The following is a 27541-nucleotide window of genomic DNA, read 5'->3' on the forward strand; positions in this document are numbered from 1 at the left end:
CTGAGTTCAAGCCCCAGGACTGGCAAAAACAAAAACAAAAAACAAAACCGGAAGTGGCACTGTGGCTCAAGTGGTAGAGTGCTAGCCTTGAGCTGAAGAGCTGAGGGACAGCACCCAGGCCCAGAGTTCAAGCCCCACAACTGGACCTCCCCCCCAAAAAACCCCACTATGTTAGAAGGATCTTTCTAGAATCTTGAGCACTCTTGTAACCATTCATTGGCTCCCCAATTGGCTGTTAGGGTAAATCTTTATATAGTCCTGCATAGGAACCTGCCCCACATGTCTGTTCCCTTTTCTAGCAGGTAGAGAGCTAACATCCTTGCAACTCTAGCAGATGAATAGTCATAGAGTACTTTCACAGAGAGCTGTGGGGTGGGCTGTGCAAAGCAGATCCCCATAGTTCTGTAGAATCAAGACTGTAGGATATAACTGTGGCTATCATAGATTGAACTGTGTCACTCTCCTCCCCTGCATTCATATGTTGAAAATTCTGGTGTCTGAGGATGTGACCTTATTTGGAAAGAGAAGAATTTTTTAAAAAAATTACCATTAGTTGGGTGAGGTCATACTAGAGCAGAGTCCAATATGACTGATGTCCTTATAAAAGTTTGGACATAGACACACACACGAAGACACTGCCACATGAATATTGGAAGTATGCTGCCACAAGCCAAGTAACTACCAGAACTATGAGAATGGTTGGAACAGATCCTTCCCTCATGCCTTCAGAAGGAGTGTGCCTTGACAACACCTCTGTCTGGAACTTCCATCTTCCAGAACTGTGAGGCAGTACATCTTTACTGTTTTGACTTGCCCAGTGATTGGCACTTCAGGATAGAAATCCAAGGAAATTAATACAATTGCCCTCAAATTCTTCATTGGCTTTCATCTCTCCATCTTTTGACATGAGTACAGTGTATGGCTCTACGTGAGTAAAGGTGTACAGCAAAGTAGGGATCTGTGTGAACAAAAATCTGTAAAAATTATCTTAGTGGAAACCAAGAATAACTAAAGTCAGTTGCTAAGAAGAATCTATTAAAAAGAAATCCATTAGTCAGTTTGATTCCCATGGATTGGTTTTGTTCTCCAATTCCTCAGAATAGGACTTAGCAACAACTCAATATTCTGAAAATATCAAGCTTTCCAATGAGAACAAAGCATAGCTTTCATCTCTTTGCTTCTGTTTCTTACTTCCACAGTTTACCTCAAGCTTTGTGTTCTTTTAATTAAAATTAAGTAAGACTTGACTCCTCAGTACAAGTTAACAAGGGGCGAAGCTAGCTTGGCATGTCTGTGTTCTGAGCACTTCCCTGAGTCAAAAGTATGTGTAAAAAAAAGAAGACTTGTTAGAGGAATAGCAAATCCAAGCAACCAGCCAGCCCTTCTGAGCCAGGCTGCCTCTTTTTTGGGATGGGAAGCAGAAGGCTCATTCCCAGGTAAGCCTTCAGGGTCTGCTGGAAGTAGAACGGGATACAAGAGTTTCAGTTTAGACAGGCAAGGCCCTGGCCAGGGATTTGTGTCTGAGGATGATCTCTGGGCTGAGTAATGCTCATGGGTGGAAATTGAACTGGACAGAAGGAAGAATGGGAGAAAGGAGAATAAAAGGAGTGAGAGAGGAACAAAAGAGAAAGCGGTGTGGGGCTGATCCAATTGCCTGATCCAATGTCCTTTGGTCAGGCCTTGGAGACCATTTTTAGGGCCCTCCATTCAGTTCTTGTTCATCTGGCTACCCAGAGGGACGCTGTGTACCAGGCTTTCCACACAGAAAGACGAAGCAGTTAAGAGGCAGTTGCCTTGGTAATGTCCAATACACTCCCTAAATATTGTCACAAGTCTGACATTTGCCTCTACTTTCTTTGACATTTGTTTCTATGGATTAAGTCTTTGTCTTGATGCAAATAATTCTATCTAAGACCTTTTGAATATTCACATAATCCAAGCATTGTCCCAAATACTTTTCCTTTATCCACCTATTTATTCAGTGTAATAACTTTTGAGGGAGGTGCTATTATCCTCATCATTTCCATATTTTAGAAAAGGAAACCAAGGCACAAAATGTCCATGTAACTTGCCTATTGTCCTAACACTGGTACATAGAAGAGCCAGATTTTGAACCCAGTCTGGCTGACTCCAGAGTCCACGTTTTTTTCCGTTGTACTATTCCAATTTCCCAAATGAAAACCGGTGCATCAGGAAATTTACCACCACGGCTGTCTAAACCATGTGCTGCTCCCTAATTGGGGTTTTTAGGCTGAGAGTTTGTTTTGAAGATAATTAATGAGAAACATTTGGGACCCCGGCCTCTGAATTCCTTCCTGTCATCCTCCAACTGGGTTTGCTATCAATTACTATTCACTCTCTCATGCCTAACGGCCCACCCCCCCCCAAACCCCTAGGAATGACTGAAAATCAATAAGGTAGATTCCATAGATTATAAAACTCAGTCTCATTGCTTTATACTTCAACATGGAAAGTGTCATGTGACTGGCATATCTGTTACATCAATTAGCAGAACTTAATTTGGGAAGATGATAGAAAAACTAGCCTGCTTGTCATTTGAGTTCACCAACACTATTCTGTCAGGAAAACACTAAGTTTCTAAAAATCAGTGAGATTATATAATAGTATCAAAAAAACAATGACAACTGTGACCAAAAAACATAGCCCTTTCGTGGACAACTATTATGTGTTGCAATTGAATTCCAAATCTGGAAAGTACCTGCTTTGCCTATAGATGCAGCTGCTGAGGCTCAGGAGCGGTCAGGCTTAACGTGATTCACCCGAAGTCATGTAATGAGGCCAGACATTTTTCTGCTCTAAGTCACCCAGTCAGTGGGACTGGGTTACAGAAGTCCCAGAAAATGAACAGAAAGGCCCCATTCGTTTCTCATCAGCTTCAGATTCCTCCAGCTTTTTCCACGAGATCACGGCGTAGTGCTGAGGATTGACATGCCAACACCTAAGAAGGCACGTGTTTGAGTCGAGGCGCTTGAGTCTACAGAAGTTGGGAAAACTTACTTTTTTCAACTAAACAAACAAAAATACAAAACAAAAAAAAATGATATGCCTCTGTTGAGCAGCAGTGTGATGCTGTTTTCAACATCTCACATATCACCCAGCCATGCTTCTAAATAGGCAAATACTGGGTCTGGACAGCTTGATTGGGACCTCGCGCAGGTGAGTCTGAGCAGCAGTGGGAGATAAGAGCCCTGGGACTGATTATCAATGAGAATCCAGATCTCCTCTTACAAAGGGTCCATAATCCCCTACTTTTTTTTTGCTTACTTTCCTCCTCTTCCTGTTATTCCCAGGATATATAAAAGGGAAAAAAAACAGATGCCTAATCATTTTGTGCACATGTATATACACCAAACCTTTAAACAACATCTCCCTGCAAATTTAATATCCCTATCTGTATTCTGAGTACTTATCACACTGTGAGTTAAGATGATCCTCTGATCCTGCACCACAGAGGATGATGTCTTAGGAAAAAAAAGGAAGTAACCTCACTTTATTCAGATTTATATACCAGATAACAATCTCAGGTCCTGGCACAAAGTAGATCCTCAGTAGATGATTATACATGTAACAATAGAAAGGAGGAAAGCTGCAGAGTGGATGGATGAATAGAAATAATTAGAATCTTTCATTTGCTGGAGCCCCAAGATGCCCTGAATCTAAGCATTCCTGTTTGTGGCAGTATAGGACACATCACAGTTACTGAAAGGACCATAAGGAAATTCTGGTCGGCAGTACAAATAAACTGATATATAATGTTCATCAGTTTTATCCATCTAAATTCTGGATAAAATATAATAACAGAAAGTGATTGCTGCTGCTGTTATCATCATCATCACTTCATAACTAAACTCAATAAGCAAGGTACATTCTCAGGCCCCAACAAGAAATAGAAAACCAAACCCATAAAATGGAACAGGTGCTAAAAAAAAACAATTCAGTGGGATTTCATAAACAGGTGCAGGCCTCAGGCCTGTGGATGATAAGGAGGAAAATTGACCTCCTTGAATAAAGCTAAAAGCCAGAAAAAACTGTTCCCTCCATGAAACAAAAACTAGAAAATTGCTGCCCTGGCCTAAGTATGTGTCAGAAAGTTGAGCATATGCCCATGTGGTGGGTGGTAAAAGAGTAGACCTCCAGAAATCAAACTTCCAAAATTATGTCATGTGTGGGTGTCAGTCCAAACTTCTCCAAACCATAACTAAAGGAAGTCAAAAAATAAACAGAAAAATTATCTAAGAATGGCCCCAGCAAAGGGAAATGCGAAGTAAATCATACAGATGCCTGAACGAGAAAGGCTCATGGGATTCAACAGGAAACTATTTCTACTGAAGATGAGCTCATGGCAAAATATGTCTAATTAGTCGACAAAAGAAATTCTCCTGAAGTTCAGTCAACGGATGAAATGGTTGGGAAAATTTTATACTGCATAAACTACAAATAATGAGACCATATGTAAAAGTTTTTAAATGAGCATATTTAAATAGTTAAAATGTTCAAAACTTGACAAAAATACAAGACACATGCAACATGAGGATATTTTGACAAAAGAGCCTCTGAGCCCAATCAAGCACTGTTTTCTGATATTATGATGTAAACCTGAAAAAAATACAAGCACATGAATCAGAAACTATAAGGAACACAATGAGGTGGTTAGGAAAAGATTCACACAAAGATGAACGTTTTTCCTATACAAAGGCAATAACCACTTGGTCCCCAAAGCTGGGAGAAGCCTTAGCAGCAGATTGCACTAAAAAAAAATTAAAAATAAAAAAAGGAAAAAAGAAAAGAAAAAGGATACTTGTTAAGCTGAATTTTAAAAAATCAGGCCCATGTTTATTGCAGTATTATTTACCATAGCTAAGATATGGAATCAACCCAGATGCCCCTCAGTAGATGAATGGATCAAGAAAATGTGGTATATATACACAATGGAATTCTATGCCTCCATCAGAAAGAATGACATTGCCCCATTCGTTAGGAAATGGAAAGACTTGGAAAAAATTATATTAAGTGAAGTAAGCCAGACCCAAAGAAACATAGGTCTCGTGGTTTCCCTTATTTGCAATAACTACTATATGTCTGAGACAAGCAGAAATGGTCAGATAAGTTGATGTTACAAAATGAACCCCAAGATAAGGACTCAAATGGTTTTTCTTTCTTTCTATTGTTTCTAACATATTTATAAGATATTTCTTTGTTCCTTTGTATGTCCCTCCCCCACAGTATAACCCCTGTTTTCACTGTACTTGATGTTGGCATAATTTGGGGAGGGGAAGGGAAAAAAACAAATTGTTTAAATAGGGATACAGGTGGACCCACTGCAATAATGAGATGTACAAGATGTTATGGCGAGAAATGAACTTCACAACTTTGGCGTGGGGGAGGCGGGGGACAGGGGGCAGGTGGAGGGGTGGCAGAGATGGGAAGGGATAGGAAGGGGAAACAAAGGAGGAGGCAACAATGCTTGATATAAGAAATACACTCATTACCTTGCTCATGTAATTGCAACCCTTCTGTACGGTATATTCACAATAAAATAATCAGGCCCAAAGAGATAAAGATTGCTTATTTCCCCTCATATGTGAAGGATAGAATTAGCTTATAAACATTAAATAAATATGTTGGCTGGTATGCAAGTGTGTACAAATATATTAACTGAACTATGATACATTCAAGGGAGAACTCAAATAGTGTGCTTCTTTAGAAAGAGAAAGACAAAGTTCAACAAAATTATCACCAGAAAATGGGTACTGGAAAGGGGTGGCTGTACAGGGAATAGGGGCAACTGAATGAAGAAGGGAGGGGGAGAGAGAATGCAGTCAAGAATACGATGTATATTCCACAAAAATTAAGAAAAGTAAGGGAGGAGTGGTTTGAGAGGGATGGGTGAGAATGGATTCATAAACTTCTTTTTCTTTAATTTAAATTTTATTGTAAAGGTGATGTACAGAGGGGTTACAGTTACATAAGTCAGGTAATGAGTAGATCTTTTCTGAACAGTGTTACCTCCTCCCTCATTTTCAAAAACTGCTTTGTTAAAAGGCAATTCCTTTGTACAACTACTTAACGATAATTAAAAGGGGAGGGGAACCAGCAAAATGCCAGACTAGAGGCAATGCTCAGTGGCGTACACACAAAATAATTTAAAAACTGTTAGGTAGTATTTTATAGGAAATCATAGGTTTAAACTGGACATTTACACTGGGACCAACAGAACAAACACATGAAGCTGTAGCCCACTGATTGGTTGTAATCAACTGGTTGGTTGAGTAGACTATAGCCAATTAAGTGTCATGTTTCTTTCTCACCTTTATTTCTATAAATGCTGTCTAATTGTGTGGTGTGTGGGTTCCCCAGAGCCTGCTCTGGGGAAAAAGGAAGGGGAGGAATTGATTCGTGGAAAGGCAGAGATTGATTTGATCAGTGGTTGATTACTGATCAACTTGATCAATGCTCAGAGGTTAATCAGGAAGTGAATCAGAAGTTCATCCGGTTGATCAGAGGAGAATCAAGTGCAAGAACTTCTGGTGTGCTATTGCACAGTAGGATGACTGCCAATATACTCCAGATTAACTAGTGCCCACAAAACAAGGTTGTAGTAATCCTTCCAAGCGCACCCACCCTCCTCCCAACCCTGTAATGTGCTTAAATGATAAATGAATAGATTTGTTTTTAGAGGAAGTTGGCTGGCATTATGGAAATGGATGGAGCATCTGCAACTACACATCCTGAGCACTCACCATTTTTCCTCAACAGTGATCTCATTGGAACCATACACATAGTTTTCTTAGACTATCTTTATCGCAAGGATCAACTTAGTTTATAACTGGAAAGTATCCAAAATTTCTACCTTTGCACCTGAGGTTTGCGTTCTACCTGTGGATTTAGTGACAACCTGATTCGCCAAGGAATCAGAAAGTCAACTCCTCCTCCTGCCCAGGAGTCAGATACCGTGGCTATCCAGCTGCAGGTCTGACTGTGGCCAGCAGAGGGAGCGCTGCACACGAACTGCTCTTTGCCTGGTCTGGAGTTGGCGCTTTTGGATCTGCACTGGCTGCCTCTGGAAGAACGGCCTGGTTATTTCCACAGTGCCCAGCTTTTACGGTTCCGAATGTCCGGAATTTCACTGTCCTGAATGTGGACGCTGGCCTCTGCAGGCTAAGGGGAACCCCACACCTGAGAAGCTGCAGAAAGGAGAGCCTGGGAGGAGGAGGAGGAGCCCAGAGATCCATCGACCCTTCGATCCTTCCACGCACCCGAGAGGCATTTCCGCCCAAGTGGAGAGCAGATGTCCCCCACTCCTTGCCGTGTCTGCGGGCACCGCCACCTCCTCTCCCTGTCCTCCGCTCCTGAGTCACTTTCCTCCCACTCACTTTCTGCGCATTTCCACCCCGTCTTCTCCTACACATCCTCAACGCGGGGACGCAGGCCTGCTGCACCCCAGTGGTTCTTAACTGTGCTGTGACATCGTTCAGAACTCCCTTCTCCTGGTGCCCGGGCCTCCTCCACCCCTGAGCCAGACGCCAAGGAGAATGTGAATTTCAAGAAGTTCCTGGAAGCAGTGAGCCTCTGACACACACGCACACATGCACACAGGCGCACACACACGTGCACACACGTGCACACACACACGCACACGCACGAACACATACACACATGTACACACGCGCACACACATGCACACATACACACAGGCGCACACACACGCACAACACACACGTGCACACGTGCGCACACACACATACACACGTACACACACGCACACACAGGCGCGCACACACACACACGTGTGCACACACACACACGTACACACACGCACACACAGGCGCACACACGCACACACGTGTGCACACACATACACAGGCACACACGCACACACATACACACGCGCGCACACACACACGTGCACACACACACACATAAACACAGGCATGCACACACACATGCACACAGGCGCACACACACACATGCACACACACAAATACACACGCGCGCACACACACGCACACACATACATACGCACGCATACACACACGTGCACACACGCACACATACACACGCACGCACACACGCACACGCACACATGCGCACACACAGGCACACCCACACGCACACATACACACGCGCGCACACACGCACACGCGCGCACACACACACGCACACTGGAGTCGAGCCAACAATGGAGGTAAGACAGACCTCAGGGAGGCAATGGCAGAGGACTGGAGAGGAGGGAAATGGGGGTGGACTCGACGTGACTCACCGATTGATTGGTTCACTTTCCATCCTCTTTCCCCACGGAGAAAGCGGAAGCCCACACACTCCCAGCAGAAGATCCTACTGTTTTTTGAACGGAGAACGCTCTCTGTTTCCAGCTTCTCCGTGTGGCTAAGGATCCTCGTCCATCCCTTCTATCCTTGCTCCCGCTCAACGCCCGCCTGAGTCCGCAGCGCGCCTTCCTTGCCTCCCTAGGCGCTGCCCTCCTCCCAGCCCCGCCTGCCTGACTTCGCTTGCTTCTCCAGGGACTCTTGTCCCTCTTGTCCCCTCGTCAAAGTGTCAACTTCCCCATCAGACCCCTAGCTTCCATCTCTCCTCTCTGCCTGTCTCTGTCTCTCCCCACCCCCATCACCAAGCATTCTCCCTGCTCCAGCTCCTGCTTCAACAATGTCCCTCTTCCCTGTCCCTGAGTGTGTGCTGGACGGTGCCACTCTTTCCCAAACATCCACAAGACAAAGATGTACCACCCCACCCCCTCTCACATCGCACAACCCCTTCTCCACCTGCCCTTTGTGGCCCCGGAACTTTCTACTCCAGCAATGGGCACGCTTGAGCTCCTAAGAAAATGCTTAGTTCTTGCTTCCTTTTTCCATTTTCCTCTCTGAAACAAACTCCTACTTACCTACCAAAGCCCAGTTCAACCACCATATCCCCTAATAAGACTTTCCTGACACCTCTGAATTGAGGAATTGAGGAAGTCCCTCCTCTCTTCTGTGAAGACTTCCTATCACCTCCTCATGGCTCCATTCTCCCACTTTGAAACCTTGGAGTCCCTGCCTCCCCCTTCGTTTATAGTGCTCTCTCCCATTCTAAGCTGAGGGGCAGAGGTCAGGAACGGTCCATCTCAGTCCTTCCAATGCCTAGAACTGTGCCTACTCGGTGATTTGGGAATGGAATTGAGATAGGGCTAGACTGCTTCTTTTCACCGTTGGACTTTCAAAAATCACATCCCTGACTTCACGGTGTTTTGTTCTGCCACTCACCCTTTCACCCATTTTGATTTGCTTTCCTTCTGTGTTGCTGACCTTTTAAAGAAACGAATGGCTCAGTTACCACGTTCAAAGTCCATGGCTGGTCACTTTTCATCTCCAACCTCTTCAGATCATTTGCTCTGCTATTTCCAACTTCTGCCTTGAACCTCTTCCTTTGGTTTCTGTGACAGATACTCATCATTTCTGTGCTTCAGTTCCTCCTTCTTGGAACAGTACCCACCACACCCCCCCACCCATTATCCTCTAAGGAACCAACCCCTCTGTTCTCAGTCCAGGTGTTTTAGCTATTTCTCTTTCTTCTCGACATTGTTCCACATATTAGGGCCTAATGACCTCTTGGCCACAGAGCGTGGGCTAAAGGTGGACAGGGAAGGGCTGCCAAATGCAGAGACCTCCACTAGAATTATCTGGAAGGAAATGATTCTCCCTGTTGGAGAAGATAGGATAGAACTCTGATGGCTATAAGAAGAAAATTCCTAGGCCAACATAGGAAAGCAGAATAAAATAAAAAGTGTGAAAATAGCTAGTCCCAGCATCTGAGCCCAGATTACCTGGAGCCAATATATCCCATTGTATTGAGCCAATTTGAATTGAGTTTCCTATCACTTGTGAAAGAAAAAATAAGGAATCCTGATTAATTATAGTCATTATTATCCACAGTGTCTCAGGTTTCCTCCTACGTTCTACTCCTTCACTGTTTTTTTTGTCATCCTCCTGTCCAATATGTAATTCTGATGCTAGTAATAGAATCTCATAACCCACCTGTCCCAGAGTCCAGAGCCCTTGCCAACTTCTTCATAGTCTTCTTTCTTTATTGAACTTGGTCAGTGATGGAACTTCGATTCTCAGTTCTATAGCATGATCTAAACTCTCACTTCTAACCCCAGCTTCACCACAAAACCCCCACCTTCAGCTTTTTAATGACTTGCCACTCTCCATTAGAGTCCTGGATTACCTAAAATCTAATTTGTCTTTCTCAAGTCCTCATGCTCCAAATCCAGTGCTTTCTCTGATTATTCTAATTTTGATCAAGATATTAACATTTCCTACTCTGCCCCACTTTGAAGCCCTGAAATTATCCTTAATTACCCCTTTCATCTTGCTACCCTACACCTTCACCTCTTCCTTTCAATTCACCGCCAACATACACAATTGCCAAGTCTTTTTGTCTTCTAGCTCCAGAGTACCTTCTCTGTGTATTCTTCCTCACCACCATTATATCCTGACCTAGGGCTCTAATGTCCCTAATCTAGATTCTAGTCTGTTCTGGTGGCTCCAGCCAGGCATGTCCCTGCAAGGCAGTTGTGAATCTGTCAGCCTCTGCTACCTGCATGATGAACTCCTCGCTGACTCTCCCAAAGGGCCTCAGAGGCAGTGATCTTGTTCTTCTCCATTTGTTGCCTCTGCTCTGTGGGCTCCCATTCAATCTGTCTGCCTTTCCTTCACTCGTGCTCTACATATGCAGCATTCACACCTACAGACTCTCCCCCTGCCCATGTCCACCGAGACCCCACTCACTTGCAACCCAGCCTAAAGGTCATCTTCTTGCCTCTAGTGGCAGAGATAAGGAACTATGGAATTACTGGCACACAATTCCAGTGCCTTGGCCTGCCTGTGCCATCATGTCTCAGGAGCGCAAGGTAAATGCTATATGTGTGCTACAGCCCATGGCGTGGCTCAGACACTCTCTACCTGAAGTACGCACAAGTCAATATAACTCCGATCCACAGCTGGTAAATGACAGAAGGGGGTTCTCAAGGACTTTCCAGGATAGAATGCAAGAAAAACCAAAACAGAACAAAAAACCAAAGCACTTAGCAAAGATTCATAAAATAGCATGCCTTGAGATTCCAAGTGTGAGCTATTTGGCAGTATAGAATGAGGAGAGGCAAACTGTTATGGAGTAGACAGCTATCGCATGGACTTCAGGCTCCGTGTGAGCCAGCAGAAGACTCAAGTGGCTGAGAAAGTGAAAGTCATGGTCTGCTTACTCTGTTGTGTGTAGAATCCCCACCCCACCCCTGCGCCCATCCTCCATGGTCCGGATCTGAGGTCTGGACTGTAACCCATGTCCAGAGCAAATGACTGCAGAAGGCCCCAAAGAGGGTGTAGGCCTCAGGACCTACGAAAGTGGGGGATGGTGAAACCAGAACAACTGAGGCACAGTTTAACATTTGGCTGAAAAGGATGCCTTGGCAGAGGTGTGGGAACCATTTTCAAACACTTAAATGACTTCGCTGGCCTTTTTGAAGAGAGTTCATCTCTACTGGGTAGCTAAGAATGGCAGAATCAGAGTCGCAGGATTAAAAAAACAAAAACAAAAACACCAGAGGCTGGGAAGGTGGCTCAGTGGCAGAGCGCTTCCCTTGCATGCCTGAGGCCCTGGGTTCAATTCCCCAGCACCACATAAGCAAAAAGAAAAACAGCCAGAAGTGGGGCTGTGGCTCAAGTGGTAGAGCGCTAGCCTTGAGCTGAAGAGCTGAGGGACAGCGCCCAGGCGCAGAGTTCAGGCCCCACGACCGGACCCGCCCCCCAAAAAAACTTTCTACATTTCAGGTAGATTTTGCATAGGAATAAGAAAAAAATCATGACTGCAAATCTGTTCATCTGTGCAGTGGAATTATGGGGGAAAGTTTCTTCTTTTTCCTCCTTTAGTTTTTGCTATGAAGTTTTCTTATTTCTGATTCATAGAAGTATTTTCATTTTATTTTTAATTTTTTTATTGTAAAGATACTGTGCAGAGGGGTTACCGTTACAGGAGTATGGTATTGAGTACATTTCCTATCAAGCATTGTTACCCCTTCCTTGGTTTTTCCCTTACAATCCCTTCCCTCCACACCTCTCCAACTCCTCCCTTCCTCCACGCCCAAAGTTGTAAAGTTTGTTTTCAACATAGTGTCTCATTGTTACAACAGAGGATCCACCTGTATCCTTGTTTCAGCATTTTGTTATTTCCCTTGCCCTCCCCAAATTACAAAAATGTGTATACAAGATGCAGGACACCCAAATCAAATCCAGTGACAACAGGGGTTATACCATAGAGGGAAGAATATACAAAAGAAACAAAAAAATCACATAGTACATTAAAAACAACAACAACAAAGAAAATATCTCTTATCTTGGTGTTCATTTCGCTTAGCATCATCTTATATGGTTATATGTACATAGCTTTTGACTTTTTCTGTTTGTCTAGTAGAATTATTGTAGGTGTATACTAGTTACTTGAAAATAAGGGAAACCATGGGACCTATGTTTCTTTGGGTCTGGCTTACTTCGCTTAATATAATTTTTTCCAAGTCTTTCCATTTCCAACAAATGGGGCAGTGTCATTCTTTCTGATGGAGGCATAGAATTCATATATATATATATATATATATATACATATATATATATATATATATATAATTTTCTTGACCCTTTCATCTACTGAGGGACATCTGAATTGGTTCCATATCTTAGCTATGGCGAATGATGCTCACAGAAGTTTTTATACAGTGTGTATGAACGTGGACTTGAGGTGTGCTAAACTACTCAGTACCGGTTACTCTTTCTAGTCTTCGTCTCCAGATTTTTATTTTGAGGAACACCTCCTCCTGCTCTCGGTGGTTTGGGGGGTCTCTGTTAGCCAGGTATAGCCATCAGTGCATGTCATCCATGTCCAGCGTGGTTATTGGTGTTGGGGGTATGAGTGAGGGTGGTCAATGCTAACTCAAGCTGGGCTAAGGAAGAGTTGCTGAAGATTGGGAAGAAGGAGAAATGATCTTCTAGCCAATTTGCTGAGTGGATAGGAGTGTTTAGCTGCTAGTGCTTGTCCTGCTCCCACAAGGGGCAAGTTTGCCTGAGAATAAAAGTCAAGACTATGTGTATGGAATCCTTCCAGCCTCTACCTCAGCCTTGCCTCTCTCCCAGGCATTTCAGTTACATGAGCTATTCAGTGACCACTTTGGCTTCAACCAGGTCGTCAAGTTTCTGTCTTCTATAAGCTAAACAGAGCTAATCACTACTGGCTGAAACAAATTTTGTCTGCTGTTGGTCTTAACAATGCCAGAACTGCCTGGCCATGGAAATGACTACAGGTAATTAAGGACCCCCTAATTAGTTAAGAAGCCCATAAGGGACTATGGATGTCTTTTCAGATGTTCTTTCAGACTCTGTGAGCCTGTTCTCAGTTAGCGTATGAATGTGCCACTTCCCATGACCTTGCCTTCCCAGGCTCCTTTGCTTGAAGTGTATCTGGCATGCTACCCTGCTGCCCATGACACTGTTATATTAAGTAATATGGGTTTGAAGGTTTCATTCTCAGCTTAATGAGTGTTTCTGGCAAAAAAAAAAAAAAGGGACAAAGGAAAAGAGAAAAAAGGGAAAGAAGGAAATCAAGAAATCTATTTCTCTGGGTATGATGATACACACCCTAGCACTTTGGAGGCTGAAGCAAGAGAAGAATGAGTTCAAGGCCAGCCTGGACTGCACTGAGAGACTGTCAAAAAAAAAAAAAAGGACTGTCTGTGGAAGTCAGTGATAGAGCAGTTGAATAGCATGTGCAATCCTCCCCAACATCTATTTTTCATGGTGGTTTAAGGATTTATTTGTGAGGCTCCATCCAATCTCTTAATAAAATTCCCTCTTTAGCTGGCTACATTGTGAAGTCCAAAATGCTTCTCTAGGTTGTTGGTTTGCTTTTTTGAAGAAAATGAAAAACGGTTAAAATCTGTAGACAGTGGTGCTGTTTGGAAATGCTATCTTGCATTGGAAGTTTTCATACTAAACTCCAGTTCCTTGCCCTCTGGTTTATTCTTCTCCCTTACCTCTGTATTTTCGGGTTGTTTTATTTGCTTCCTTAATAAGCCTTCTTTGTCAGGATGAAGTGCTCCAACTGCAGGTACTTGAATAACAATGGTGTAGCAGGGTAATTGCAGTGGAGCCTGACAGAAGCATTCAGACAAGGGACACTCTAGTCCGTTTTCCCAGGGAAAACCAAACACCAAGAGAATCCTCCCCAACAAGATTAAAGATGCAAATAATCTGCCAGAGATAGGAAGGCTTCTTCTGTTTTCCTTCTCAGAGACTTGACAAAAAAACCCCCACAACAATAGGACATCCAGGGAATGTCCTAGTCAAGCTAAACTCTTTACTACCTGGAAGGTTTTTCTGTGTAGACGTTTCTAAAGCAGTTAGAATGGTGCTGAGCATCCTCAGGGCAGATCCGGTGGGCCCAGAATCTCCTAAAAGGGCATCACATTGCAGCATATTTACAACAGTAGCCATTCATCAAGCATTCATATGTAAATATGGCCAGGAACCCACTTATGTACAGCACTGGATGAAACTGTGCATTGGTAATATGTAAGAAGGAGTTTGTGATCTAAACAGAGATGGTTCATATGCACAAGGGCCTTCTTTCAGTGCGGGATAGGAAATCAGAGGGGCACTCAGTTAACATATTAGAACAATATTGGGTCCTGAGCATCAGCTCACACAATTAAAGGAGAAATACCTGGCTATATAACCCACGTATGTACCCAAGCATTAATGTTCTTAATGGCTCCTCCCATAGGGTCCAAGGTGATATCAAGATTGAAGAAACTTTTACTTAATTCAGAGAGACAATGGATGTATGTTTTCTCTCGCATGTGGAAGTTAGATCTAATTTAGAAATATATATGAAAACACATACAGGGTCATGTGCATGTACGCACAAACCAATCGACGAAAGTATGGAACGTGAATGGAAGGAGTGTGATGGCCTAACTCTCTGGAACAATTAACTTACAGTTTAACAAAACGAATACCAGAAAGCTGAAATATGTGTTGTTAGTAGGGGAGGAGGTCACAGGAAGTGGAGGCAGAGAGGAAGGATGGGTGAATGCAGTCTTAACCGTCAATGCACCATGTGAAAATGGAACTAGTTGAGGAGATGGACAGAGTGAGGAGCGATTGGGAATAAACAGTATTGATTGGTCTGAAGATCTGATTACTTCTATCAAAGGAACACACAGGAAACCATAGGGAACTCAGAAGAAATTTCATATCATCTTTCAGAGAGCATAGGCATAAGGAAAATGTGGTAGAAGAGTCATTCTGGGCCTGAAAGAACTCTTTACTCCATATCAGCTAATAACAAGGACCAATTATCAGACCTCAGAGATGGACAAGAACTTAAAACACCAGTCAATCCAAATGCAGTTCACCCATTTAACTAACCACATGCCTCCTCACAGCCATTTGACTTGAAAATTCCTCTGTTCATAAACTTGGAGTTCAGTTGTTATGTGGACCCAAATGAGAAATAGGTGTTACTTCACAAAACTGGAATCTAGTGGCCCACAGTGTGGCTCACTGGTTGAGTATTTGCCTGGCCTGTGCAAGACTCTGTGGGTTCAATTCCTAGCACCCTAAAAACAAAAGCAACAAATAACTGCAATCTCAGGGAAGCCACAGCCAAATCTAGGAAGCCTAGATTTTCTCCTCCAAGTGCTCCATCTTGTGACCATATTCCCATCCAGTGCAGGTGCAGAGTCCCAACTCATGAGGCGAGCTGGACCACCATGTCCCAGAATAGACATTCTTAGGCACTGACACTACTGCCTGGCTGGGGAATGAGGCTTAGGCTTGATTAAAGCTGTCTTTCATTTCTCTTTGTCTGAGTGAACCCAGTCAGCCAACAGTAATCCACTTGTCCAGAGGACTCTAACCTAATCACTAGCACTTGTGGACAAAGCCTCTAATGCCCAGATCCATCTCTCTCTAATTGTCCTGACCAATATATCTGCCTCTTCTCTCTGACAGCTCAGGCCAGGCCAGGCCAGGCCAGGCTCGTCTCCAACCTCTCCCTCTGAATGGGATTAATCAAAAGGATCAGAGATTCAGACTGGAAACTTTTTTTATATGCTGGGGAAGAAAAAAACCCAACCCTGAGAAAAAGGAAATGTAAGCTTCCAAGTCATTGTTCTTTGGGGTATGTGCAGGATGCTTTGTTTAGAAGCCACTGGCTTTCCAAAGGGCCAGAGGGGCTCCAAAAGCTTACACAGAATCTACTACTTCACAAAACAAAGACTTTTCTCATCAACAGAAGTCTGGTCCTCAGACTCACTTGGAAACCCAATTTTAGAGTGATGCAGACCTTCAGAAAACACTTCAGCATCACAAAAATCTTCCTCCTGGATCTCATGTTACATTTCTGAGAGGCAATGATGGCTGGTGCTAGACTCTCTCCATTGCCTGCTGACTGTACTGGCCCTGGGCTATGGGGTGACCTCAGGCCATGTGATAACTTTCTGTTCTCAGTTCTCCTGCCCTGCATCTTCAAAGGTTAGCATTTTTAAATGTCACTCAGTGCATGTCTGCAATCCCAGCTACTCAAGAAACACATTGGGAAGTTCAACACCCGCCCAGGCAAGACATTAGCAAGAGTCCCCACCCCACCTCAACAAATAAGCTAAATGTGGTGATGCATGCCTGGCATCTCAACTATATGAGAGGAGGATCTTGGTCTGAGCCTGGCCTGGGAGAAAAATGTGAGAGCCTATCTGAAAAAGTAACCTAAAAGCAGAAAGGGCTACAGCTGCAGTTTCAGCATTGAAGGACTTGTATGACACGTAAAAAGCCTTGAGTTCAAAGATCAGTACCACAAAAAACAAACAACAACAACAACAAAACCCACCTCTTCTGTATTTTGTATTCTGTTGCCAATTAAGCCCATCATTTTCCTTTCTTTGTGGGGACTCAATGTGTAATGACTGCAAATATCCTCATTCTCAGGAGGGTGCATAGCTGTCCTGGCTCTGGATTGCTCTGGGAGATCATTGAGAAAGGTCTTTCCAATGGTCATCCATGTCTCCAGCCTCATCTTTCTCTCAACCAAGGCTCCAGACAGGCATATGGATCCCTTTGGAGAGTTATAGAGCATAGTGGCGAGAAACCTTACTGACCAAGTCATCATATCCTTCAGGACCAAGCTACAGAAGAAGGACATGTGAATTGGGTCTCCTCAGGGCTAACTTCAAGATTCCTGGACACCAGAAGATCCATGTCTCCAAGAAGTGGGTTTTTGCCATGTTGAATGCAGATCAATGTTAAAACATGGGCTGAGGATGGCTCATCTCAATGAGGGTCATTGTCATTCCCTTGACCGATGGTGGACCCTGCACTCATGAGGGCTTCCAGTCTGGTCCTCTTTTTACTCCTGTCCACTAATAAATCCTACTTCTGGTCAAAAATAGAGAACTCCTCAAGCTGATTTTTACCCTTCTTTAAACAGGCTTGGGAACCTACTTATAGACAGTGCCCCTATTTAAGCCAGAGTATCAGGAAATGTGAGACACTTCTGGGGGGAAGTGGAGAGATTGGATGCATTAAGTCACCACCAAGTGTTCTAGTGTTCTACTTGCTAATTCCACCAAGTCACTTAGTTTCTGCTACAGGCTACTTTAGTGCAAACCATATCATTCATCTATCATTATTGCTATTCTCTCTTTGATGAGATAATGCCATTGCATCTTCATTCCCTTTTTAAGCCCATATTAATTATACAAAGCAGTGGTTTTCACAGTGATATTGTCACATGGGGATATTAGAGCTCAGTTCTTATTACAGCAATCAACAAATAGCTTTCAGGGCGGCAAGGCTAAGTAGGCCTAGCTTCTGCACGAACAGACTAGGAGTGGGACATGGTACCAGTGGATCCTGGGCCTGGGGATCAAGAACAGACAATGCATCAGGCACTGGTGCCCCCGCCTGTCATCATACCTACTTAGAAGGCTGAGATCTAAGGAGTGTGATTCAAAGCCAGCCCGGGCAGGAAAGTCAGCGAGACTCTTATCTCCAATAAACCACCAGAAAACCAGAAGTGGCAGTGTGGCTCAAGTGGTAGAGCACTCACCTTGAGCTGAAGAGATGAGGAACAGCGCCCAGGCCCAGAGTTCAAGCCCCATGACCAAAAAAAAAAAAAAGAACAGACAATGCTAACAATACAAATGTGCTCTGAAACCCACTGCTTTATTACAGAAGGACTTCCTCATATCCTCATTCAGAAAAAAAAATGGAAAAGTGATTTATCTTTCAATTTTGTTCCACATGGTCTCAGGAAAAAGAAGCAGAAGCAGAAGAAGTGGGGGGGGGCGGGGGGGGGAGTGGAGATGGGGGGGAGGGGATATGTAGGATTTCCATACAGTCGCATGTGTCTTCAGGTGTCAATTCCTCCAATAGTGCTGCTGTGAAAGGAAGTGTGAGGCCAAAACCCAAATCAAGGAACAAGTAGCACCTTCCTTCCTCCAGCCCTCCAAGGGGCTCCTGGGGAACAGACATTAGGTAAGCAAAATGTCAGAAGATGTTCTTACACTAACCTTTCCATCTAAGGCCCCTTTACTGTTACCCACAGAGATGCGATCAGAGCCTATCTCTGCCCACCGCAGGTCCTGCCTTCTGGCCTCTAGAGTCCCCTCCAACTCTCATTCTCACCCTCTCTCCAGAGGAGGTTTGGGTAGTTATTCTCAGGTACCTGCTCTTGCTATAGGCAGGCTGAACATAAACTTTTAATCCTGCTGCTTCAGCTACTTGAATGTGAGGATTATAGGCCTGTGTCACTACTGCCAACCAGGTGCTGCTGCTGTGCCTTGGGTTTCCTCTCATGGCTTTCCCATCTCTTCACTCTATGCACTCTCTGGTCATTGTGTCCTAAAGAAAGAACCAAGGCCAGACCAATAGCTATGTCCTGGCAAATAAATATACCAGCATCAAAACAATGTACGTATCCAGTGTTAGGCCAATGCTCAGCAACGTGGGTCCTGACCTCAAGTTTTATCTTCAGTGTCACCAGGTCTATATTCCTGCTTATCACTGTGAAAATATGATCACAATGTTATCTCCCCACAGGCCTCATCATGGAGTCTTACTTCATGTAAGTCTTGGGCATAAATGGCATGCTTCATGGGTCTTTTCCCAGTGCTTTGTCTGTCTTCTCCTCTGCCCTCCAGTTTTTTTTAAACTTTAAAAAAGTCTTCAAATGAATTATAGAACTAGAACTAAAACATTTGATTTTCACATTTATTTGGTGCAAGTTTTGACATTCATTCACATTCCTTTGAAGATACATTTCTCTCTGGAAGAAAAATAAATGCATTGCTACTTAAGTGGCCTTCCTCTGGGCAATAAAGGTAGACAACACAGAACTCAGTGAGAGGAGACCTGAGTCCCTCTCAATCATTATCCAATGAGGATTTGGGTTTTTTGCTTTTTGTTTTCGCTGCTCCTGGGGGTTGAACTCAGGGCCTGGGCACTATCCCTGAGCCTGTCTCTGTGCTACCAGTTGAGCCAACAGCTCTACTTCCAGCTTTTTCTAAGTAGTCTATTGGAGATAAGAGTTTCATGGACTTTGCTGCCCGGGCTGGCTTTGAACCATGATCCTCAGACCTCAGCCTCTTGTATAGCTAGGATTACAAGCAGGAGTCACCAGCTCCTGGCTAATGAAGTTTCTTCAAACACCATCCCTTCCAGATCTCAGTGACAACGTGGAAGGTGATGTTTTTACTGGACACAGAATCACAGGTTCTTATGAGAACCAAATAAGCAAGTATGTGCTAATGTAGTTTGAGCGGGGGAAAATGGTTAGCTATAATACCTTTTAGTCAAGTATACTGTGAATCTACAGCTTTGCTTAGAATAATTTTTCTGTTCTCATTCTCTAAGTTTTGGCTACTTTGGAAACTTTACTTGCATTCATGTGTACAGAGTCCCTATTGGTCTATAGGAGGCTTTTCTTTTTCTGGGAAGGACGTTCTATAGTCAGTGTGCTGTTTTCTGAAAGTTCCATTTTCAGGAGCAAGCCCTGGTAAGATGCCATCTCGACATCTGCAAATCACATCCACAGGGAAAATGTGACTCACCCAAGTTACTGTGTTAAGTTTTCATGGATATTATTCAGGGAGTAGGTGTTGTCTTTGGGCCAAATCACTTGGAAGCATCATGACATCAGCCCTATCACTGAAAACTGCCTATGTACCCAGAGCAAACAAGGAGAAGGGCAGGCACTGGGACCCAAACTTAGTCTGAGAGAGGGCCTCCTTAAGTATGAGAGAGAATGGATGAAAGAATGAGGGCAGAGTGTCCAGCTTAAGGTAGGGTAGCAACAAAGGGCAGGCCAGTTAAAGTGCTGTCATAAATAACCCTATGCAAATACCACCCAGATGACTCAATTCCTCGTGGAATGAAGACAGAAACAAGCGTAGTTTAAGCTCATAAAATATAAGTACATGCAATGTCTGCCCCCCTCTTCTTACTGGGCTGCATCTTATGCCACTAATTGATTATTACATAGTTTGCAGAATTCTGACCCAGTTTAAGTAGCTGCTAGCAATCAACACAAGGTACCAATGGCCATGAAACTGCCAGATATGCCAGTATAAAGTTTTCAGTAACCTACTGGGTGCATGTATGACATTTGACCCAGCACCCAAACCACATCATTACTGCTGGCATATTCCTCCTTCTCATCTTCGCCTATGTTATCCTTGAACATATCACCAGAACACACATTTGAGCTATTTTCATTAAAAGGCACTTTAGTTTTGATGTGGGTCTCTACCAGGATTGCCTGGCCTCTGATTCCATGCTTTGAGGCTTCAGTTTCAGTGGTTAACTCTGTTTCCTAATGTGTTCGGCAGAATTTTCCTTTATTGTTCTTCAAATTCCAATCATGACAGAACATATTTCAAAAAAGAGAGAGAGAGAGAAGTTACCTGTACTGTCTCTTTGATATAAGGGCCTCTGCCCTGATAGAAGTGTGATATCATAAGGCCCATTCTGGCTCTTAATAAATTATAGAATGCATAAGATCAGACTATTACCACTGAGGTGGACTCTAGGGGAAGGAAGACATGCAATGATAAATTGTGAAGGAATTCAGACCAGGCTCATGTCAAAGGGAGATTGTTGCACCAAGAACCACTGTCCTTGCTGAAGGTGAAATATTTTCAACAGTGGAAACAATCCATTACCGTTTGATTGCTCAAGAGCTTCTTGTTGTAATAGTTTGGAAAGGCGCACTTATCCGGGTCTATGGTGGCTTCCTCTCCATTTGGTGGCCTCAGTCCCGGGAAGCCAGGCTGATCCAGAGTCAGCAGCTAAGTGTGCAGATGAGCAGGACTCTGGCAAGGCTTTCTGGCTCTTAAGGAAACAGGGAGACTTAGCCCTACTTCTTGGAATGCTAGGGTCGTCAAAGATAGTTTAGCAGTTTCTAGATCGTTCAGGCATTTTGATGGTGGGAGTGCCACAACTGTTTCCAGAGAATCTGCCTTGAAGAAGATGCATAGTATCCATCCCCAAACCAGATGACAACATCCCCCCCTGTGTTCCTAGCAAGGTTTCTCCTGTGTCCTATAGGTACAAGGTGCAGAATTAGGTGAGATCTAGAGTAGAAAGAACAGAATAAAAATTCTAAGATTATAAACTATCACTTTTCTTTGTTTTCTTTTGGCATATTTTCTTTGAATGCTAAGAAAGCATTATATCCACTGAGCCATATGTTCAGTCCTTTGTGCTTTAGTTGTTTTTCAGGTAAGATCTAGCATTGTTTTGCCAGAACAAATCTAGACTGTAATCCTCTTACTTACACCTCCTATTTAGCTGAGATGACTTACATATACCATCGCACCTACTTGTTGTTGTTGTTGTTGAGATGGAGACTTGCTAACTTGCTATCCGGGATGATCTTGAACCAAGATCCTTTTGATCTCTGTCTCTCAAGCAGTTAGGATTATAGGCACAAGCCACTACACCTGGCCCATAAGCAAGCACTCTTAATTGTCCTTGAGTGCAGTGCTACTAATAAACAGTGGCCCCAGTTAAGTTTAGGAGCCCCAACGCCTTGATGCGTAAGTGCCCCTCTAGAAATGGATAAACTCAGCAAGGGAGCACTCCATCCCTCTGGTCAGCCATATTAACACGGAGTTGAATCCTGAGGACCCCTGCACATGTGTTATCAGTGTGTGCACATGGTGGGCTTGGCCAAACACAAATCCGAAAGAGCATCACAAGAGTCGAATTCAGATGTAGCCAATATCCTCCATCTCAACAAACACTGGAGCTAGAAAAAATTTACAGAAGCCAGATGATATCCAATTTCAGCAGTAGTATGAGAAGCAGGTTGTGAGCAGAACCTCACCTAGTATGGAAAAGAGAACCTAAAGCCCTGAGTTTGCTCCCAAGACCTGCCTGAGTCTTGGGAACTGAGAATCTGTGGAACTCAGAATCTTAAAATCTAGGCCAAAAGACACTTAGCAATTCCCAACCTCAGGTTTAGCAAGCTCTGTGTCATAAAAGAAAGCAAGATCATGTCCATGGTCTCCTGTCTTGTGGCCTAGACAAACAAGACCCTTACTTATATTCATGTTTTACATGTAGGGTAGTAGAAATGCAATGGGTATTTCCTCATTCCTGAGCAAAGGGAGCTTTGCCCTGCAATTTAGCTCTTCCTCCCCCAGATAAAACCAACCCTGCAATAGTCTGGGTCTGTGCTGGCCCCAGAATAGTAATGCAGGATTATGTACAAGTCATCAGCCACTGAGAATTCCCTCTGATTCCTTAGTAATACCATAGCACTCCACGCAAGTGGATATAGAATGGTCCCATTTGCCTCAGTCTTCCTGCCTGGACAGGACTGAGTTGTTATGACTGATCTGAATGAACCTTTGTGTTCTGGTGGTCTATGCTATCATTTACTGAAGGATGACTTTTCCAATGTCACTTCTTCCTCTCTGTCGTCTCTCAGTTTATATGGGGGAGGGTGTCTCTCCTTGGAATTGTATAGCATCTTGCCCACTTGTGTCCATCACCAGACTATGAGATTGCTGAGGGCAGAAGCTGGATCTTGCTTCTGATGTATCCTCAGAGCCTTAGCTCAGAAGCAAGACTCTGACCTATGGTTCATTAAATAGTTCTAGAAAGGAAGGAAGGTCTAGAATGAGCAGCTTTAGGACTTCCATGGTTCGGACAGTGAGTCCTGGTACACCTCTCAGATTCAGGCAAATCAAGACACTTGATCACCTTGGGAAGAGGAGAAAGAGACAGACAAGAAAAAGGGGGAGTGGAATGAATTAAGTGATGCCTGGGGCAAAACCCCATGTGCTGGCATAAGGAGGTGGCATCTGAGTAACAGGTTGACTTTTGGGGGACCTTGGGGAGATTTGATGAGCTCATCCCTAAAAAAAAAAAGCAAAGGGACATAGGACTAGACTTTATCCAGTCATAACTGAATCCTGAAAATAGAATTCTATTCATTTGTGAAGCAGCTGTTGAAAACTTAACCCTTTGTCAGGCTCTACACTAAAGAACGAGAATACATTAGAAATAAGGACAGACCTTGTCTGTTGAGACATGTTAAAGAAATGTCCCACGGGCTCCCTATTGCATGCCTATGGTGAAGATCTGCACACGTGGCTGGTGCCTATGGGAGGAGTCTGTCTGCTTGGCTGAAAACCCTCCCTTGAGAATCCTGAAGGTTAAAGTGCCTGCAGCCCCCACCACAGGCTTCACCACACATCCTAGCATCTGGAAAACCCATAGAGCAAGAGGGCTGTGGCTTTGTTTGGTTTTAAGCAGCATTTCAGGCCTTCCCAGAGGGTCACTAGAGAGGGTTACCAAGCCCTTGGCTTAAATTACACTTGACATCATAGCCAGCCAGACATAAGGCTGCCAGAGTTTGCTGGGGACCAGACACCAGCAGGAGGCTCAGAGAAGAGGAAGGACAGGAGGTTTTCTCTGAGTTCAGGACAGATGGAGCTAATCCCCAGATAACAGCCCTGCCTCCGTGTCTGGGGCCCAAGAGGCCAGTGGCCAGCCAGCTGTCTCTAGCTCAGAGATATAGCACAACCCGGGATATGAAATTAGATACAAGACCAGAACTCCCTTGTTTCATGCTTGTTTCATGGTTTTACATTCTTAGAAACAGGACATGTCCCAATAAGAACTAGTTGGTGATTTATTATTATGGTCAAACAGAGACTCTTCAAACACTGAGTACAATAGACCATCTATCTTTTGGTTGATCTTGAATCTATCCTTAGGACCAACTTCCATAGACCTGACACTATTTGACTTTTAATAACTATTAGCTGCTTTTCTTCCTAAACTCCCGTTATGCTCCTACACTCCACTGTACAATGGTGGAATAGCAAATAAACATTGCATTTCTCATAGATGAAAACTTTCCTCAGCCATCTGCCCACTAGAATACATGTGAACAAGTTTCCTAAGTGTGGGTGGATAGAAAAATCCAGGGGAGGACCTGGAAAGAGGATGAAAAGAATAATCAAAGAAGGCTCCCAGAGGAGGGGACATTAGGCATTGCAGAATGAATAGGAGTGTACCAAATAGCTGAACTTTAATCTTTAAAAATCCTCTGCAATCTGTGATTAAGATATGTCAAACATATCTTTTAAAAAGCAAATTTACAGTAAGGACTTTGCCTTTCCCCCTTGGTATATATTCCAGCCAGGCAGGAATACTTCCTTCTACTGCACTCTTAGTATTCATGCTCAACTGCTGCCCTTGAAGACACTGTAAGATCTCATGTTCAGAGCCAGACATGGTAGCTCATGGTTGTAATCCCAGCCCCTTTGGAGGCAGAGGCAGGAAGTAGGATCATGTTCCAGTCCAACCTGAGCAAAAAGATAGCAAGACCCTATCTTCAAAACAAAAAACCCACCACCACCACCACCAACAATAAAAATATTGGTGATGGAACTCAGACATAAAGGTCCTGGGTTCAATATCCATTGCAGGGGGGAGGGGAGGGGCAGCCCCACAGACCCTATTTATAACAGAGGAAAGGAAGCACATTCCCAGTGTTTGGAACTTTTCTAAATTCGTGGTTAAGATAAAAAAGAATTTAACTTCAGTTAACTAGAGACTTCCTTTAACCAAGTGTCCTGTACTCCAAACAGGTTGGCAGGGGGAGGTTTGGCTGCACTGGGTCTTGTTTTGTTTTTGATTTGCTAAGAGGCCCTCTTTTCACTCTGGGCTCTGGCCCTTGTAACTACATCCTCTTCTTTCCCTCTCCCCTCTGGTCTCCTTGCCTCCTTTCTTCTCTCTCCCTTCCCCTCCCCTCCTTCCACTTTCCCTTCTCCCTTCTCTTTTTCTCTCCCATTGCCTTCCCACTTCTCCTCTTCTCTTCCCTCCTCTCCCCTTCTTTCCCCTCTCTTCTCCTCTCTTCTGCCTTCCTTTCCCTTCCCTTCCCCTCCCAGCCTCTTTCTTCTCCACCCCCTCAGATGTCAGTGCCTGATTCAGCTCGAGCTGTGTGGGAACTGAGGAACCAGAGGCGCAGAGTAGCTTGGGACTGAGAGAATCGGCAGAGTTTACTCTCCACTTGATCCAGTACATCTCATTGTCCCTCCGCTGACCACTCTCCTTGAATTTATTTTTGTGGGTGAGGCCATAATCCTAGACTCCAGGCAGAGTATAAAAAGCAGGGACTCATGTTTCCCAGAGAGGAGCTTGGAGCTTTGACAGGACACAGCTGTCTGAGGGAGTGAGTTAGAAGATTCCGCCTGGGGTGAGGAAGAAGAGGAGGAGGGGCCCTTTAAATAGCAGGTGGCTTCACTGTTTCTATAAACGAAATGGTACGTTTTCACTGAACACTGATTATGAAGATGCTCTTTTATTAGACAGCTGTACCGACCTCTAGGACAGCCCTTAAGGCTGCAGCGGGGAAATCGCCCTGCGGTTCATTAGCATGGTTCACTGCAGCTTGATCAAGGATGTCTGTTACTTCTTTCTGCCTGAGGATTTTGCACAGGTCTGAAATGAGAAGGCTGTGGGGAGCAGGACAGTCATGGGCCAGGGCTTTTTCTCCAACACTGCCAGACTCAGTTATCTGAGAGGAGCCCCTCCTCCACTTGAGATTAAGAGACATGGTGTTTTGCCCTAGGGTGGGGGAGGAGAGAAAGAAAGGGACTGAAATGAGACTGGTAAGGACACTTCAGATCTCTCCATAAGTCAGAGATGAAACATACTGATCTATCTTCTCTTTAGTCAACTGGAAAATCTCTTCTGAAAGTGTGGAATGAGGGGGACAGGGGTCTGAAGACTGAGGTCTCCTGCCTTCCAGTGTTCTTGCTTTCGGGAAGCTGAAGCCTTACATCCCACATCCCTCCCCCCACATCCCATGGTCCACCCCACTGGCCAACATCCCTGAAAATATGGAAGGCTGACTGGCTGAGAAAGCACATGCAGAGGTGAAGCCACCATCTCAACGTTGATTTTTCCCCTTATTAAGAAACAGCTGATAACAGCTAATGTTTTTGACATACCTAGCATGTGCCAGACACAGTGTTTAATGCTAGTATTCATTAACTACTTTAATTCTGTGTGTGTGTGTGTGTGTTGTGTGAGAGCGCGCAGCGCTGGTCCTGGGGCTTGAACTCAGGGTCTGCGTGCTGTCTTTGGGCTCCTCCTCCTCCTCCTCCTCCTCCTCCTCCTCCTCTTCCTCCTCTTCCTCCTCCTCCTCCTTCTCCTTCTCCTTTTTCCTCTTCATCCTGCTCTTCCTCCTCTTCTTCCTCCTCCTCGTTCTTCTTTCTTTGTCCAGTCTTGGGACTTGAACCCTGAGTTTCTTTTCCTCAAGATAACTACTCTATCAGTTGGGCCACAGCTCCACTTCCGACTTTTTTTGGTAGTTTATTGAAGATAAGTGTTTTATGGACTTTCCTGCTCGGGCTGGCTTCAAACAGTAATCCTCAGATCAGCCTTCTAAGTAGCTAGATTTATACGCATGAGCCACTGGCTCCTGGCTTAACTCTTTTAACTCTAATAACCCTGTGAAGTAGTTTTTCTTTTCAGATCAAGCCACCAAAACTCACTCTGAGAGACTTTACTGGAAAGTGGCAGAACCAAGATTCAAACCCAAGTGATCTGAAAATCCAATGCTTTTACCCCTCTACCCCATGGTGCCTCTCCACACTGCCCTGCTGCCTTCCAAGTATACCCAGTTCCTTTCACCTTCTCTCTACTCATCTGTCTCTCCCTACTCCTACCCCCTACACACACACACACACACACACACACACACACACACATTGGTATGACAATATCAACCCTGATGTAAATGTCAGATTTCCTTGGTCAGATTTGCTTAGTGGGAGAGTTGCTGCTAACATATATCAGGGATGTCTCTACTATGAAAATCACAGACAGAAATTCTCTGCAAGCCATAGCAGATGGATGAATGAAGCAGTTCCTTGGAGGCTACCTGGTAGAAACCTACCTTC

This window comes from Dipodomys ordii, unplaced genomic scaffold (genome assembly GCF_000151885.1).
Source record: "Dipodomys ordii isolate 6190 unplaced genomic scaffold, Dord_2.0 Scaffold28, whole genome shotgun sequence".
Classification (NCBI taxonomy): Eukaryota; Metazoa; Chordata; class Mammalia; order Rodentia; family Heteromyidae; genus Dipodomys; species Dipodomys ordii.